We start from the raw sequence: 15,063 nt of genomic DNA, 5'->3' as shown, positions 1-15,063 counted from the left end.
ATAGGTACTAAATTGCCTCTGTTCTGTTTAGTAAACAGGTGTTATTTCAATTCCTCAAGGGTTCCCCTCATACTCGGGCAGTCCCAGCCCCTTCCCCAAGTGCATCCCCTAGACCACCCTACAAAACAGAAATTAAAGTAGTCAGCAAGGGAGTCAGTCTTATAACTGGCAGTGACCAAGTCCTGGGCCTTGTTATGTGTTAAATATTTAGCATTCACTTATGTTGACTCTTCATGGCAATACTATGAGGAAGGTGCTTCTACTCTCAGATTTAGATGTTAATCTTGATTTCAGTTCTATGTGAATTCCAAGTCTGGGTTCTTCACCAACATATGTAGCACTGTCTAGTTAGAACTGCCCCACATTTCTGACACATGCTTGGCCCAACAGGCCTAGATTCCAGTGCCCAGCATACCTTGGACCTGTAGCCACTTCACATTCCTCTTGACTTGAGGTCTAATATTAAACATAATGAACTATTTCCATTGAAGTTCTTCATTAGTTAATATCAACTTTCCAACATGTACACACACTTTTAATATTCTACAATAGAATTTTAGCAATCAATAAGCATCATATATCCTGTAAGAGGCAAATCACAGTGGTTTAAATCCCCCAGTCTTTTGCTTTTTAATAGTGAGTGGTGAGAATTATCTTAGGAGCAGGCTTTGCTGGCAGGAGCAGCTTCCAAAGTCAGCTGTGCCTTTCCCAAGTGATGCTGGCAGAATGGCCTTTTCCTGGTCCCAGGGTACATATAGTCTCTTGGGGTACTCACAGTGTTATTAATACTGGAAGGAACCTTAGAGTTTACTTTCTGATTTGACATAGGAATAAAACGGCTCCAAAATTGCCTCCTCTCCTTGTAGAACAAGGTCTGGATTCCCATCCCTTTGAAACTGGTGGGAGAAGTTGTCAAGGATAATTCCTCTATTTTCAAATCAACTATCCTTCAATGAAAAAGAGCAATTAGTCTATTTTTAAATAAGGAAGGGTGAAATCCCACCCTGACTACATTCCTTTGTCTATCAACTACAGTACATGGTTTCCTCCCTCCCCTAGTCTATGATTTTTTCAGACTGACCCCACAGCATGCTCCTATTGAATAATATCACAAGACTCTGGATGGAACCATACAGCCCCCTTCCCAGAGGAAGGTCTTCACTCTTCTATTTGTATCTGTTCCCATCCATATAGATCTGAATTGTCCATTAAAACAAGTTATTATAAAATGATCACAATAAAACAAACAGTATCAGGCCTGATTTTGTGTGAATAAGAAACTTTCTGGAAACAACATACCCTTCACTTTTCCATTATTAAGTAAATTTCCTTTTTCATGACTCTAATCAGCATCCTAAAAGGGCAAATTCATCTCCCATGGGTAATGATTTGTTCCCACCAAATAGTTTAACTACTTCAGCTCACCAAAAGTTCAGGTCCAGTGTAATTAGAATACTATAAACTTCAACTGGGTAGAGCAAGGACAGCCATTTGTATCTTTACTCTGCTCTAATCTTACAAGTTCTCAAAGTAAGTTTTCAAAACTTCAGATATTCAGAGTGGATCTGTTTGAAGCAGTTAGAGTGTTATAGCCACGCTTTCCAGGAAACAAACTCACTCAGAAGGACAATGCAGATAGTGGAGTGCAGTTTATTACACCGGCGGGCCCAAGGCAGAGTCTCCTCTTAGCCAAGGACCCTGACCAGCATTTGTGAAAATCTTTTATACCCCATGTGTCCAAACCCACTACCCCAATTCCCTTGAGACTTACATAAACAAAGGAAGGGTAAATACAACTACAATAACCCCATCATTCACGTGTTATGTGTTCAAACAGTCAATAATCAATAAGCCCGCAGTTACATTCCAAATAGTTAATAACTGATAAGCCTGTGCTTACATTCTGATAGATAGTGTCCGGAGGCAGGGGTGATTAGTGTCTGTTCTTCAAGATTCCCCTGCCCAGAGGGGGGTCTTATCCTTCCATTGTCATTCCCACAGGCGCTAAGCACAGAGTTCAGAGTCCACTGGAGAAGTAGCAGCGCACGATCAGCACAGACAGGCCTGAGATGGAGTCCAGGCCCTATGAATTCCTTCTTCAAGAGAAGATCTCCCTGGGCTGAGAAAATCAGAGGGTGGGTTAGCTGCTTGATAGAAAATTTAGTAGACTTTATAGAATTTATGAATTTAGTAGAATTCATTTCCAAAGGTAGAAATGAATTGATACCTTTATTTTGGTAACCAACACAGGTAAGAATTAGACCTAGATAAGAGCAAAATAAGTATCCAAATGAACATATTTTAGGCATTTAGCTTCCACGGCCTGAGTTTGAAGTCAAGGCAAATTAAAGTTTGGTGGAGGTTAGCAACCAAAAACATAACAGCTGGTTAATGGCTGGGCCGAGTTAGTCTCTTGCATCTCAGGTTTCCATTATTTCCCATATACAATATGGTCCCTTGATAGCTCAGGTGGTAAAGAATCCGACTGCAATGCAAGAGACCATGGTTCGATTCCTGGGTCGGGAAGATCCACTGGAGAAGGAATAGGCTATTCACTCCAGTATTCTTGGGCTTCCCTTGTGGCTCAGCTGGAGAAGAATCCACCTGCAATGTGGGAGACCTGGGTTCAATCCCTGGGTTGGGAAGATCCCCTGGAGAAGGGTACGGCTACCCACTCCAGTATTCTGGCCTGGACAATTCCATGGACTGCTACAGTCGATGGGCTCGGCAAAGAGTTGGACACTACTGAGTGACTTTCACTTTCATATGGCCCCGCAAATGGTCTAGAAAGGAAAGCTACACTTTTTCTTTGTAACTTACACTTTGTATATTCTCTGAAATAAAATACAAAGAACCAAGTCCAAACATCCAATTTCACTCAGAACCAACTTACTAAATATTTCTCATGTGCAAGATTATGTAAGGTACTAAAAAGTGGCTGGAAAGTTGACCAAGATGTATCTTCTGCCCTCAAGAGACATATACTCTTAATAGTAATAGTGGTGTCCTTTTTCCCTTGAACAAACTTTAGTTATCCAGGCTTATTCTAGTTAGTCTCTAAATTTTTTATTAAGATTTTCAAACAGAAATTGATTTTTTTTTTTGAGATTTGACAGCTTTTAGTAGACTATAATCCTTCCTAATAGGTAACATTGTTTTTAAATAGGTCTTGTCCTTAAAACTAAGCATTCCCCTTTTCCCTTGCAAATTTGGAAGTCAATTTACAGGAGCCACACCTGAATGAATTCCTAATGACCTATTTTAACTATTGTGAATTTGCCTTAAGTAGTGTGATTAACCTCTCCTGCAAAAGATCTTTTTCTAAATATAGAGCTGGGTTACTGTAATGGGAGAAGCCCATTGGATACTGAAGTTCTTCCTCAGTTAGGGAAGATAGGGTTGGGGGGTGGGGGATACACAGAGGTTACCTAGAGAAACTGCCAAAATTGACTCCACTATTTTAACAAGTTCTGAAATAATCCCATATACTCCCTGCCAAAGAATAAATGGGTTTCTTAGTGGAGATGGGAAATAACAAGCTTCCACAGTGATAAAGTTCCATTTTTTGCTTATTTATAAATTTTATAGATAGAAAATTGTATTAGAAAGAAGACAGGCAGAAATCAAAGAAGGAATATGTGTATTTTTAATTCCATCACTAACTTACTGCAACTGAGTGGGAGCAGGAGACCAATGTCCCACATGATCTATAACACATATGCATCCTATGCCTACTAAGAGTCGAAGAATAACAGAAGTAATTACGGACAGTCATTTTTATGCTGGAGTCTTCACAGGAGAGAATTTGGATTGTGAAGCTTAAGAAGGTGAAAATCAAGAGGATACAATGCCAGCAGAGCTGTAAAAATCAAACGGGCTGAGAGAATAAGCAAGTTCAGGACAGAGCTGACCCTTCTTACTCACGAACTTCAAATGATGTACCGAGACCTATTTGTGCCATGGGGACTTGGAATCTAACAACTCTCAGACTCCATGTGTGGCCCAAAAACATCTGGCATGAAATTGCAACTGCTCTGGATCAGATTGTCTAGTGCTGAATTGCACAGTCGGTGTCTCAAATTAGTCCAGGACCAATGTCACAATGGTGCTTTATCTTCTGCGCAGCCAACTCAGTGCAGCTGTTTTCCCTTCCACCGCCATGAGATTTCTCATGTCAGGACTGCCTCGGAAGTGCCAGTCCTATCTTGCTCATACAAAGTAGAAGGATTGGGAATCAGATGTTCAATCATGTAGTGCATATTTATTGAGCACCTGTAACCGGCATATGTAATGCAGGGCACTAAGAAAGCAGGATAAATGACAGTCATCCAACTCCTCTGCCATTCACAGTAGTAATGATCCCACATACAGGATTCCATGACATATCTTTTCCCAAATATTCTGTTCCAATGTCAGACATGTCCTGCCCCTTAATTAATTAGAGTCACTGTGCATGTTTGCTCAGTCACTCAGTCTTGTCTCACTCTTTGCGAGCCTATGGACTGTAGCCCATCAGGCTCCTCTGTCCACACGACTTCCTAGGCAAGAATATTATAGTGGACTGCCATTTCCTCCTCCAAGGAATCTTCCCAACTCAGGGATCAAATGGGTGTCTTCTGCATCTCTTGCTTTGGCAGGCAGATTTTTTTACCACTGAGTCACCTGGGAAGTAGAGTCCGTGAATAATTCCTGAAGAATGGCAAACAGAGCCATTGAGATTTCATTGTATGGCATTTAGTATGTAGAGGTTTGAAGTGGGAGAGGAATTCTTGTACTTTTAAAGGTAAGATGGCATGGAATTGAAAAGACCTTGGTGATAAAAGGCAACCAAGAATCATGAAATTTCAGATCATGTTAAATAAACTTTTTTGCACCCTGTTGGACCAAATAAATTAGAAAACATGTAATAAGGCCAATTCATTGCACTATATTGGGATGCCCGTTATATCACAGTCTAAATCAATGGCATTCTTGAACTTGCACACTGCACAGCATGCATGGACTATATGCAGAAGGTCTGTATGGATGAAAAACAATACTTGATGAACTATCAGTCACTTTTGGACCTGCACCCTTTCCCAGTTACATTTAGTGTTCTCCAAGCTTCTTTCTCACTGCCTGTCACAGGGCCAGACCCAATAGGATGCGAGATATGAAGATTTTTCTTCCAATTACTCATACCATAGGAACAAGGTGCCTTTAATAGGAACGTCCAGCCCTGCAGGAGCCTTCCTATATGCCAGATACTTTACTAAGTACTTCACCTTTAATGTTTAATCCTCAAAACCATAAGACAATTATTATTAATATTCCCATTTTATAAAGAGAAAATTTGTCCATCCTTAATTCTTCCCTTTTCTTCATTTTCCACGTGCAAGCCATCCTCAACTTTTCATAGCTGTACCATTGTACCATAGCTGTACTTTATGTTCTTGGTCAAATTCCCATTCTCTTACTGTGGGACTGCAGCAGTCTTCTACTCAGGGCAATTAGGTAGAGGTAGTGCCTTTTGCTGATCCAGGGAAGAGTGTGGAAGTCTTGGTTTGGGCAGATATTTGAAAAAATAATAATTTGTTCTTGCTCTTGTTAAGCTTGAAATGCCTTAAAGACATTCAAGTGGAGGTGCTGAGTGGATGACCGAAACTTAGAAGGAGTCATCCATGTAGAGATTTGAAGGTGATCAATTTAAGAGTCATAAAAGTAGAGATTTAATAAGTCATCAATGCATTCAGTAAAATAGGACTAGAAGAATTCCCTTGGGATATATAGTGGGCAAAGTTAAAATAGAGAAGAGGGTTGTAGGCATGCCTTCAAAATCAAGAGGAGCACCCAGGGGACATGGAAGAGAAACTATCAGGCAGGGGAAACCCAGAGCAATACCCTCAGGTCTCTTTCCTTATCTTTAAAGTGGAAGATAAAATACCAGCCTTCATTACCACCCCAAGAGAGTTATAAATGTCAAATGTGACACTATAGGTTAAAGAAAGGAATTATAGTTTACAAAGGCAACATAATTGGAGAATTTTTTAATTAGCTCATTTTTGCCATGTACTAATATTTTGCCATTTTCTAATAGAAAAAGCCTGAGCTTTGGCCTTAAATAGACCTTATTTTTAAATCCCAGCTCTGTCAACTGAACTTTAGAAAGTTATTTAACTTCTTAGAGTCTACTTCCCCATCTGTAATACAGAGAAAATCATACCTACCACTTGGTGGCATAGTGAAGATTAGAATGACAAACAAAGTACCTGGTGAATAAAAACCACTTCATAATGTGTAGCTTTTATTACTTTATTATTTATTTATTACTTATTATTATTTATTTATATTACTTTTATTATTTATAATCCTTATCATTGCCTAAGTCACATGGCTAGAATATAGCACAGCTCAGAGCAAAAGTTCCAAATTCCAGTCCTTGGACTCTGAGTTCAGTGCTCTTCCTAAAAGATTCTGTCACTCAACAAGCACTCTCCAAGCAATCTGTCATCTTCAATGAGATGAATAGCACCTCCGTTAGAATTCAGTACACTCCACTACACCCAGATCATAAGTCCACAGTCCTTAACATCAATGATCTAATAGTTACACAATGCTTTGGCACTCAAAATAGCTTTCCTGGAAGGAAGAAACATCCTCTTGGCTTCTCCACTGGGACTGTGAAGGTGAATAACAAAACTCTTTAACTGCACTGAGTAACTAGCTAGCGGGAATGGAGAGAGAGTTGAATTTCCATATTTACCCGTAAAGAGAGTGTGCCTTCCCATGTACCCTACCTATACTTTAAAATTAAAAAAAAAAAAATGTAGAGTCTTTAGACAAAAACTTATCTGCATGTTTGACCCATCTCTGTCTTCATATTAAAAGTTGATGAGAGAAGAACAGTTATTATGAATATACATTATAATCATCTTCAGTGAAAATTCTTCAAGTTCCTCAGATGAAAGATGTTTATATGGAGTATAGATGATGATTCTTCTATGATTAGCTATATTCTATCCCAAAAGCACTCAGTAAAGTGTGTGAATACATTACTAACCCTGGATATTGTATTTTATATTTACATTTTCATGGTTTTATTGCTATATGAATATTATTCAAATAGTTTTCTCTAGCCGAGTTCTGTGTGTTTACTTTGAATAACAGACCTTCACTTGAAACAAATACTATTAAAATGGCTCCAACACAAGGAAATAAAAAGAAGTGCGATGAAGTTGACTGGTGTTACACACATATATTGAGCATGAAATGAAAAATTAGAAAGAAATAGAAAGCTTTTGAGGGAAATGTTTTGAGTGGTAGATGTGATAAACTGGGGAATCAGAAACAAATTCTCTATGAATTAAGCTAGGCTACATCTATGCTCTTACTAGAACCTAAATCCATCTGATAGGCTCTATGAGTGATTTCAAGAGATGTAAGTTTTACCCTCAAGGAGTTTACAGGCTAGTCAAGAAAGCAGTGCATACAAACACATACACAAAGGAACACAAGTACACACATACAGACACTTAAAATACTTACAAAGAAATGTAGGAAAAATGTGTGAATCATAAAGAAAAAAAAACAGAGTTGTTGTTTAGTGGCTAAGTTGTGTCCGACTCTTTTGTGACCGGATGGACCATAAACTGCCAGGTTCCTCTGTCCATGGGATTTTCCAGGCAGGAATACTGGAGTGAGTTGCCATTTCCTCCTCCAGGGGATCTTCCTAACGCTGTTTAGGAAAAGCTTTGTAATAAATAGGGAAGCCCAGGTTAGGGTTAGCTTTGTAATAAAACCTGAAAAGTAACTTGTGTGTATAACTGGCACAAATACTCGATTTAAGTGTGTGTCACCACATTTGTGGCCTCCCTTGTGGCTCAGTGGTAAAGAATCTACCTGCTAATGCAGGAGACATGGGTCAGAGTCCTGGGTTGGGAAGATCCCCTAGAGAAGGCAATGGCAACCCACTCAAATTCTTGGCTGGGAAATCCCATGAACAGAGGAGCCTAGTGGGCTACAGTCCATGAAATTGCAGAAGAATTGGACACAACTTAGGGACTGAACAACAACAACACATTTGACTTATTTATTCTTATGAACTAACTTAACAATTCTTTGGGACAGTCAAAACTATGTTGTTTTGGAGTCCTCAAACTAATGTAATATTATTCTACCTTCTCGATTCTCTATCCTGTTATCCTGATGCCCTGTTGTGATGCATTAAGTAGTGGACAAGCTGTTAAGAATTCCTGCTGCTCAGTCAAACTAATTGAAAAGGCCACAGTTGATCAATATTTGAGAAAATATTTGAGGTTCTTTAGGTTAATGTATATATCACTAAGCGCTTCCCAGATGGTGATCATGGTAAAGAACAGGCCTGCCAATGCAGGAGATGTAAGAGATGCTGGTTTGATCTCTGGATCAGGAAGATCCCCCAGAGGAGGTCACAGCAACCTACACCAGTACTCTTGCCTGGAGAATCCCATGGACAAAGGAGCCTGGTGGACGATAGTCCATAGCTTCGCAAAGAGTCAGACATGACTGAAGCAACTTAGCATGCACGCACGCATGTATATCACTAAATAACCTAAGAGAAAGATTTTCTTTGGAAATCCCAGAGGAAAATCAGAATTTTAGGATCAACAGTATAACAGTCAATTAATATGGCTACCTAGTCCTCCTAAAGGGGAGTGATGGGGCAATGGACCACACTGTTGAGAAGGTTGGACAATCTGATAACGCAGCTAAGACATGGAATGAAGGGCTCTGATCATGAAAAGCCAGGTGAATTTATGACGGCTGCTTCTCTTTGGATTCTCTGTGCCACACTGACTGCAAAAGACTAATCTCTTTCTCATCTTCAAAGAAAAGTCTCACACAAGTGATTCCATCAAGCTTGGAATGTTTGTAGGGTATTAGAGTTCTTCCAAGGGCTCCCCTGGTAGTTCAGCTGGTAAAGAATCCACCTGCAATGAAGGCAGATCCCTGGGTTGGGAAGATCCCCTGGAGAAGGGAATGGCTATCCACTCCAGTATTCTAGCCTGGAGCATTCCATGGACTGCATAGTCCTTGGGGTCACAAAGAGTCAGGCATGACTGAGCCACTTTCACTTTCCGAGTTCTTCCACAGAAAAAAAAGGCCAGTTTCCCACATTAAGGCCTGTGGAGGCCAGCTCTCTACCTCTATATATTACCCTTTTCATTCCTTCCAAGTTCTATGCCCTCATTAATGCCCAGACCAAGACCCAGTTTCTCCAGGTAACACTCTCATCCTCCCACTTCCTGGTTTCCAATAACACTTCCCATGACACATGATCTGTTCTTCTTATTTATTTAATATTAATTATTGTGATTTAAATGCTTTCTCAAATTTTCCTTCTTTCTTTCTCTAGAATGGTAGCCTTTTCTAAAATGTGGACTATATTCCATACTGCTCTTTATTTCCTGGGGACACTAAGATGGTCCTTTGCATTGCCTCTTTTAGATTTCTATGGTACCTATTAAGTGAATCATGAATGATTATTGAATTGAGGTTGTTACACCTTGTGTCTTTGGTAGATAACCAAGGATAACATCAGACCCAGGACTGAGGACAGTCATGAACACCAGTCTTCTCAAGGAGCAGCAACCATGATAGAAAGCAATGCAAAAACCACAGTCAATGCCAATGATTGACTGTTCAACAAACATGACTATCTTCTAAATTAGGCATTAAAGATAAGATGTGCTATCAGCTCTTTGTTTCAAAGCACTGGTTTCCTGCAGGTGCTCTTGGTCTGATATCTAAAGTCAGTGAATGTCGGGCCACACATAATCTCTGAAATGTGTTAAAATTGATGATTACAAAGGAGCCATAAATACATAAACTAAAACTACTCTGGGTCCACCTATGAAACTAGGGCAATATTGCCTAGCCATGCAAATCTGCAAAATGCTTCAAATATTTCTCTAATTGAGTAAATAGTTCTATGCCCAAAACCTTTCTCACTTCAAAGGAACAAATGAAAACTGATGGACACCAAGGATGGCCCCGTCTCTTCAATGCTGGCCCTTTCTTTGATGTGCTCCAAACAAGACCCATATTTGGCTTGGGGATTTTCTTTAAATGTGTTATCTAAGACCAGAAACCATTTTTAAGTAAGAGATTTCCCCACTGAATTTGTACAACTGTCAAAACTTGTTCATTTAGGAATTTTGTCTTAGAAAATCTAATTTTGCTGAACTCTATGTAATACTAAAAAAAATCTGAGTCAAGTTTTGTGTACCCCTGGGATAAACCTTGAGTGAATGTGCCCCTCATAACTAGGAATTCACAAGAGATTTATACCTTCATCTAGCAACCATTCAACACCTGATGATTTCTTTTGATTTGGCTTTAACCAGGATATAAAATTCTCCTTGAATAACTTGACATTTGGGCTAAGATTCCAAGAAACACATGGGATGCAAATTCATTCTGTCTGAGCCCAACAAAAGATTTCTTGAGCTCCTTGCTAACTGGGCACACACACTTCTGATATCGTCTGTTATCCCTATGATAAACCCAGCCCATAAATCAAGTACATCATATATAAGAAATAGCATGTAAAAGATACTGAAAAATATCATATAACTACATGAATAATTGTGTTTATAAATTTAGTCCTACCAGTTGTAGAGAAATCTAAAAGATACCAAATTTCTAGGGAGAAGGAGCTATATAATAGAAGATGAATTATTCATTACTCCCCTGGAATAGCTCATTGTCTACAAGCTAATACTCTACTACACCTAGGCAAGCATTTCCTGTTAGATTCTACCTAATGCCCTCATATGCATGCTACTTTGGGGATCATTCCTTAATCTGTGTGTGTGAGTGCTCAGCCATTATAGTCATATCCAACTCTTTGCAACCCTATGGACTGTAGCCCACCAGGCTCCTCTGTTCATGGTATTCTCTAGGCAAGAATACCGGAGTGGGTTGCCATGCCCTCTTCCAGGGAATCTTCTTGACCCAGAGATGGAACCCACATTTTGTATGTCTCCTGCATTGCCCGTGGGTTCTTTACCATTAGCACCACTTGGGAAGCCTCCTTAATATGAGAGTCTCATAATATATAAAAATGTTGGAGCTATGTGTCTGAGACCTGGGCCAAGTGATTAAACTAAGTTCTTTTTTAAGACTGAAATGAGGAAGGCCAGAGTTCTTCTGGCTCTGCCTTTGTCAGAGGATATGCAATCCAACTTAGTACATCATATTTTTCATTCTCTTTGGTTTGTTAAATAATTATTTACATGTTGTGCCAGGTGCTGTGCTAGGTACAGGAGATATGAAGGTGACTAAGACACGAATTCATTCTTGAGATAAAGGTAAAACTGGCCACATAGGCACAGCAAAGCTCACACAGTCAGCCTCTGTTTCCTAGGCTCTGTAGCATTCCTCACAGTTGGCTCAGGTCTACCTACTACCACCACTTCTTTTGTTCTTAGGATCAATTCCGACCAAATGTAGACATTGAGGGGCTGGTCATCCGTCTTCCTGGCCTTGAGTCACAATTTGCCTTCCAGGACTAATGACAGGAAGGGACTAGACTCCGCTCTTTCCAAAGATTATTTTTTCAACTCCTCACAATAATCCAGAAAGGTATTTTTCAATCTATCTTACAAAAGCGGAAATTGAGAATCTGAGGAGTAATATATTTTTCCCCAAATCACACTGTCAAGTAAGTGATAGAAAAAGATTTGGACCTTGACTAGTAGGACCTCAAAAATCTACTCTACAAGAAGCTCAAGGTCTGACTGCAAAGCCCAGTACTACACCCACTTTCAGTTTTCACCAGTGATTACCCCTCTTTCCTTACTTCCTATTCCTCCAAGAATTAACACTTCTTATTTCCGGTGACTGTCAACCATCTCTTCCACCTCCTCAAACTGATCACCATAACTGACTATTTGCCTGACCAAGCCATACCGCTAGAAGGCCTTTGCCTTTGAAAGCAGCTCACACAGCTCCTGTCCCTGCTGGCAAGGAAATCAGTGCCAAGTCCCTACCCCATCCCAAATGGCTAACTGGCCATGGTTGGCCAACAATTATTGTACAGTTTTCAGGGTGCACAGCTTTTCAGATTAACACTTCTTTCCTCCTTTTCTGTTGCTGTGTAAAACTGCTCTGTGTTTATAAAGTGCCAAAAAGGACATGAAATATCAACCATAATTGCCCCATTTTTTTTCTAAGAATAAAGCCAGACTTGAGGCTTTGTGAAGATTCTGGACTTCTCATAGTATATCATGCTGAGTAGTGCATGAATACTATTTTGATTAAGATGCAATTCTACATTTGGAAGCAAAAATAATTATTTTAGTATATTCAGTTCTTCTTTCTTCCTTTCCTCCCCCATGCCGTTTCCAAAATATCAATCAAAATAACAATATCACAAACTTAGAACAAAGAATAACCCATGATCTAAAATAATTCTAACTTGGATTAGTGGTCTCACAAATGAAATCTGTTAAATGTTCCTTGTAGGTTTTAGGTAGGTCAATGATGATTTCTTATATCATTTAAATTTAAAAACTCCTTTTGTTTAAGGATTCTTGAGAGCTTTGTAGACATCAGCATTTATTATATCCATTTTATGGAAGAAAAACCAAATACCCAGAGAGGTTAAGGCACCAGCAAAGAACGATGTATTGGAAGTCCTGTGAGGAGATTTCAAGAAGCCTAATTTCTAAGCAGTGTTCTATCCACTCAACCATGCTGTCACTCAGTAAGATGTACCTCTCAGTAAAATGAGGCATAATCATTAAAAATCCTTTAGCTTTCTAACTTTATAACTACCTTTGTGTATCTCAGGTCTAATGCTTCACAAAGGCTCGAAAGTGAATTAGACATTTTATTTAAGTGCTACTTAACTAAAAGTTAAAAAGTATAATTTTCTATTGCAGAATAAGAACCAGAGAGACTAATTTGGTGGAGTAGTTAAATTTTACAAAGCCTGAGTCTCAATTTTCAAAAAATATTGTACATTTATTTATTGAAGTGAATGAAACATTTTCTATAAAACTATTCAACGGAAAGTTTTTTAACAAAGCATAATTTACTTTTCATTTGCAGAACAATGGAAAGTAGAAGGAAATCTCCTCTAAGGTATTAGAATCATGTACAGTTTCATATTTGACTAAAAAATTATTTCCCCAGCCTGTTTTCTCAACACTAAGGATATGCAGAAAAGTATCGCCTGCATTCATCATGAAAATTACAGAAAAATGACTGAAACTACTGAGAACATTATTAAATAAAACATATACTTACTATCTATTTTTTTTGTCTCTTTTTTTCTATGATTTACAGAACACTGACTTTTCCTTACCAGTTCTCCTACTTAGAAATTATATTTCACTCTAACCCCCAAGATGGGAAGTCAAAGAATTCCCCTCCAAATTCATGTGGGGCATGTGAGGGTGAAATCCACACCTGGGCTGTGGATCCAAGCTCTCGATTGCCTGCTGGGAGTGCACCCTTCAATTTAAGTATGGTAAGTGGGGCAGTGGGAGGCCTTCTCTTCCCCCAGCAGATGGTAAGCAGAATCAGGGGTTCTCTGTTCCAGGTGCATTGAGTTTCAAAATGAGAATGGGGCCCACTTCTCCTTATCTGGTTATGCATGAGCACAACATTTCAACCCAGGAGGCAAAGGCAATGAATATGCACTCTGATACATTCAACGCCATCATATGGAATTAGGAAAAAAAGAAAAAGAAAATATGTCCTTGTGATCACCCACTATTCATGTTCAGAAACAGAACCAGTAGGCCCTTGTCACCATATATTCCAGGAAATCCGAAGAGACCCCCAGTTACCTAGTCAACACAAGTGTAAATGTTTGGGGGTATGCAACAGGAAGTCTTAGAATCAAAGACATAACTGATATCACTAACATTGTCTTTTCTGATGTAGTAGAATAGAGCCAAGCATTAAAACACTCGTGTGTGTGTGTGTGTGTGTGTGTGTGTGTGTGTGTGTGTGTACACGTTTGTGGGGAACTTTTCAGTTCCACAGGGTATGATGATGCCCCTATAGGGTCAAGGGTAGCCATGGAGGCTTACTGCTGACTTCGGCAAGCACAAGACTTCCAAGGTGTGCTCACAGGGTTCACGGAGACAGCAGAAGAGAGGTGTGGTGCTAAGAGGGATGGGGCCAGGTCCCAGAGAACTGACAGACTCACTGGGAACCAGGGTAAACTCTTAAGGAAGTTTTCAGCAGCAAAGAGATGAAAGTATTCACAGGAGAGTGGGCCACTAGAACCTAGTTTTCCTGAGCAAGGACCAATATTTTATCCATTATTGTTTTCTCAGCAATAGAGTAAGCATACAGTAAATGTATGTGCCTTGAATTAATGAGTGAAAAACAAGGCAATAAACAGAGGTTTAGGTAGTTACAACTAAAGACCCAATGCCTGTGAAACAGTGTGTGTGGGCTAAGTCCCTTCAGCTGTGTCCAATTCTTTGTATCCCTGTGGACTGTAGCCCCCCAGGCTCCTCTGTCCATGGGGATTCTCCACGCAAAAATACTGGAGTGGGTTGCCATACCCTCCTCAAGGGGGATCTTCCCAACCCAGGGATCAAACCCATGTCTCTCATGGCTCTTACATTGGCAGGTAGATTCTTTACCACTAGGGTCACCTGGGAAGCCCAAGTTAGCAGGACTCAGGTCAAAAGCATTTCTCTTCAGAATTTGCTGGGATCAGGAAACTGGGACACACAGGGGTTGGAAGGTGCAAAATGGAAATCAGTGATTGCAAGTGGAATAAATGGACTCGGCCACTCAGAATAGCAGAAGAGTTCAGATTTGGTAATTGGCATGTACTATCAGAGAAAAATCAGTAAATAGGGTAACATGATGTTAAGACCCTGAATTGGTGAGGGAAGGGACTAGTGCATAAATGGAGAAGAAGAGAGGGGACAACTTTGGGGCTTTTCCTTATTTACCACTTTATTCAATCACCAACTATGTCCTGAATGCCTGTTATACATTAGCCACTTAGCTATTTGGGGAGGCAAAAAGTTTGTTTCATTTGGGAGGATATTCATACACAAGGAGAATGAG

Source organism: Cervus canadensis, chromosome 2, assembly GCF_019320065.1.
Source record: "Cervus canadensis isolate Bull #8, Minnesota chromosome 2, ASM1932006v1, whole genome shotgun sequence".
Classification (NCBI taxonomy): Eukaryota; Metazoa; Chordata; class Mammalia; order Artiodactyla; family Cervidae; genus Cervus; species Cervus canadensis.
This window is presented reverse-complemented; position numbering follows the sequence as displayed.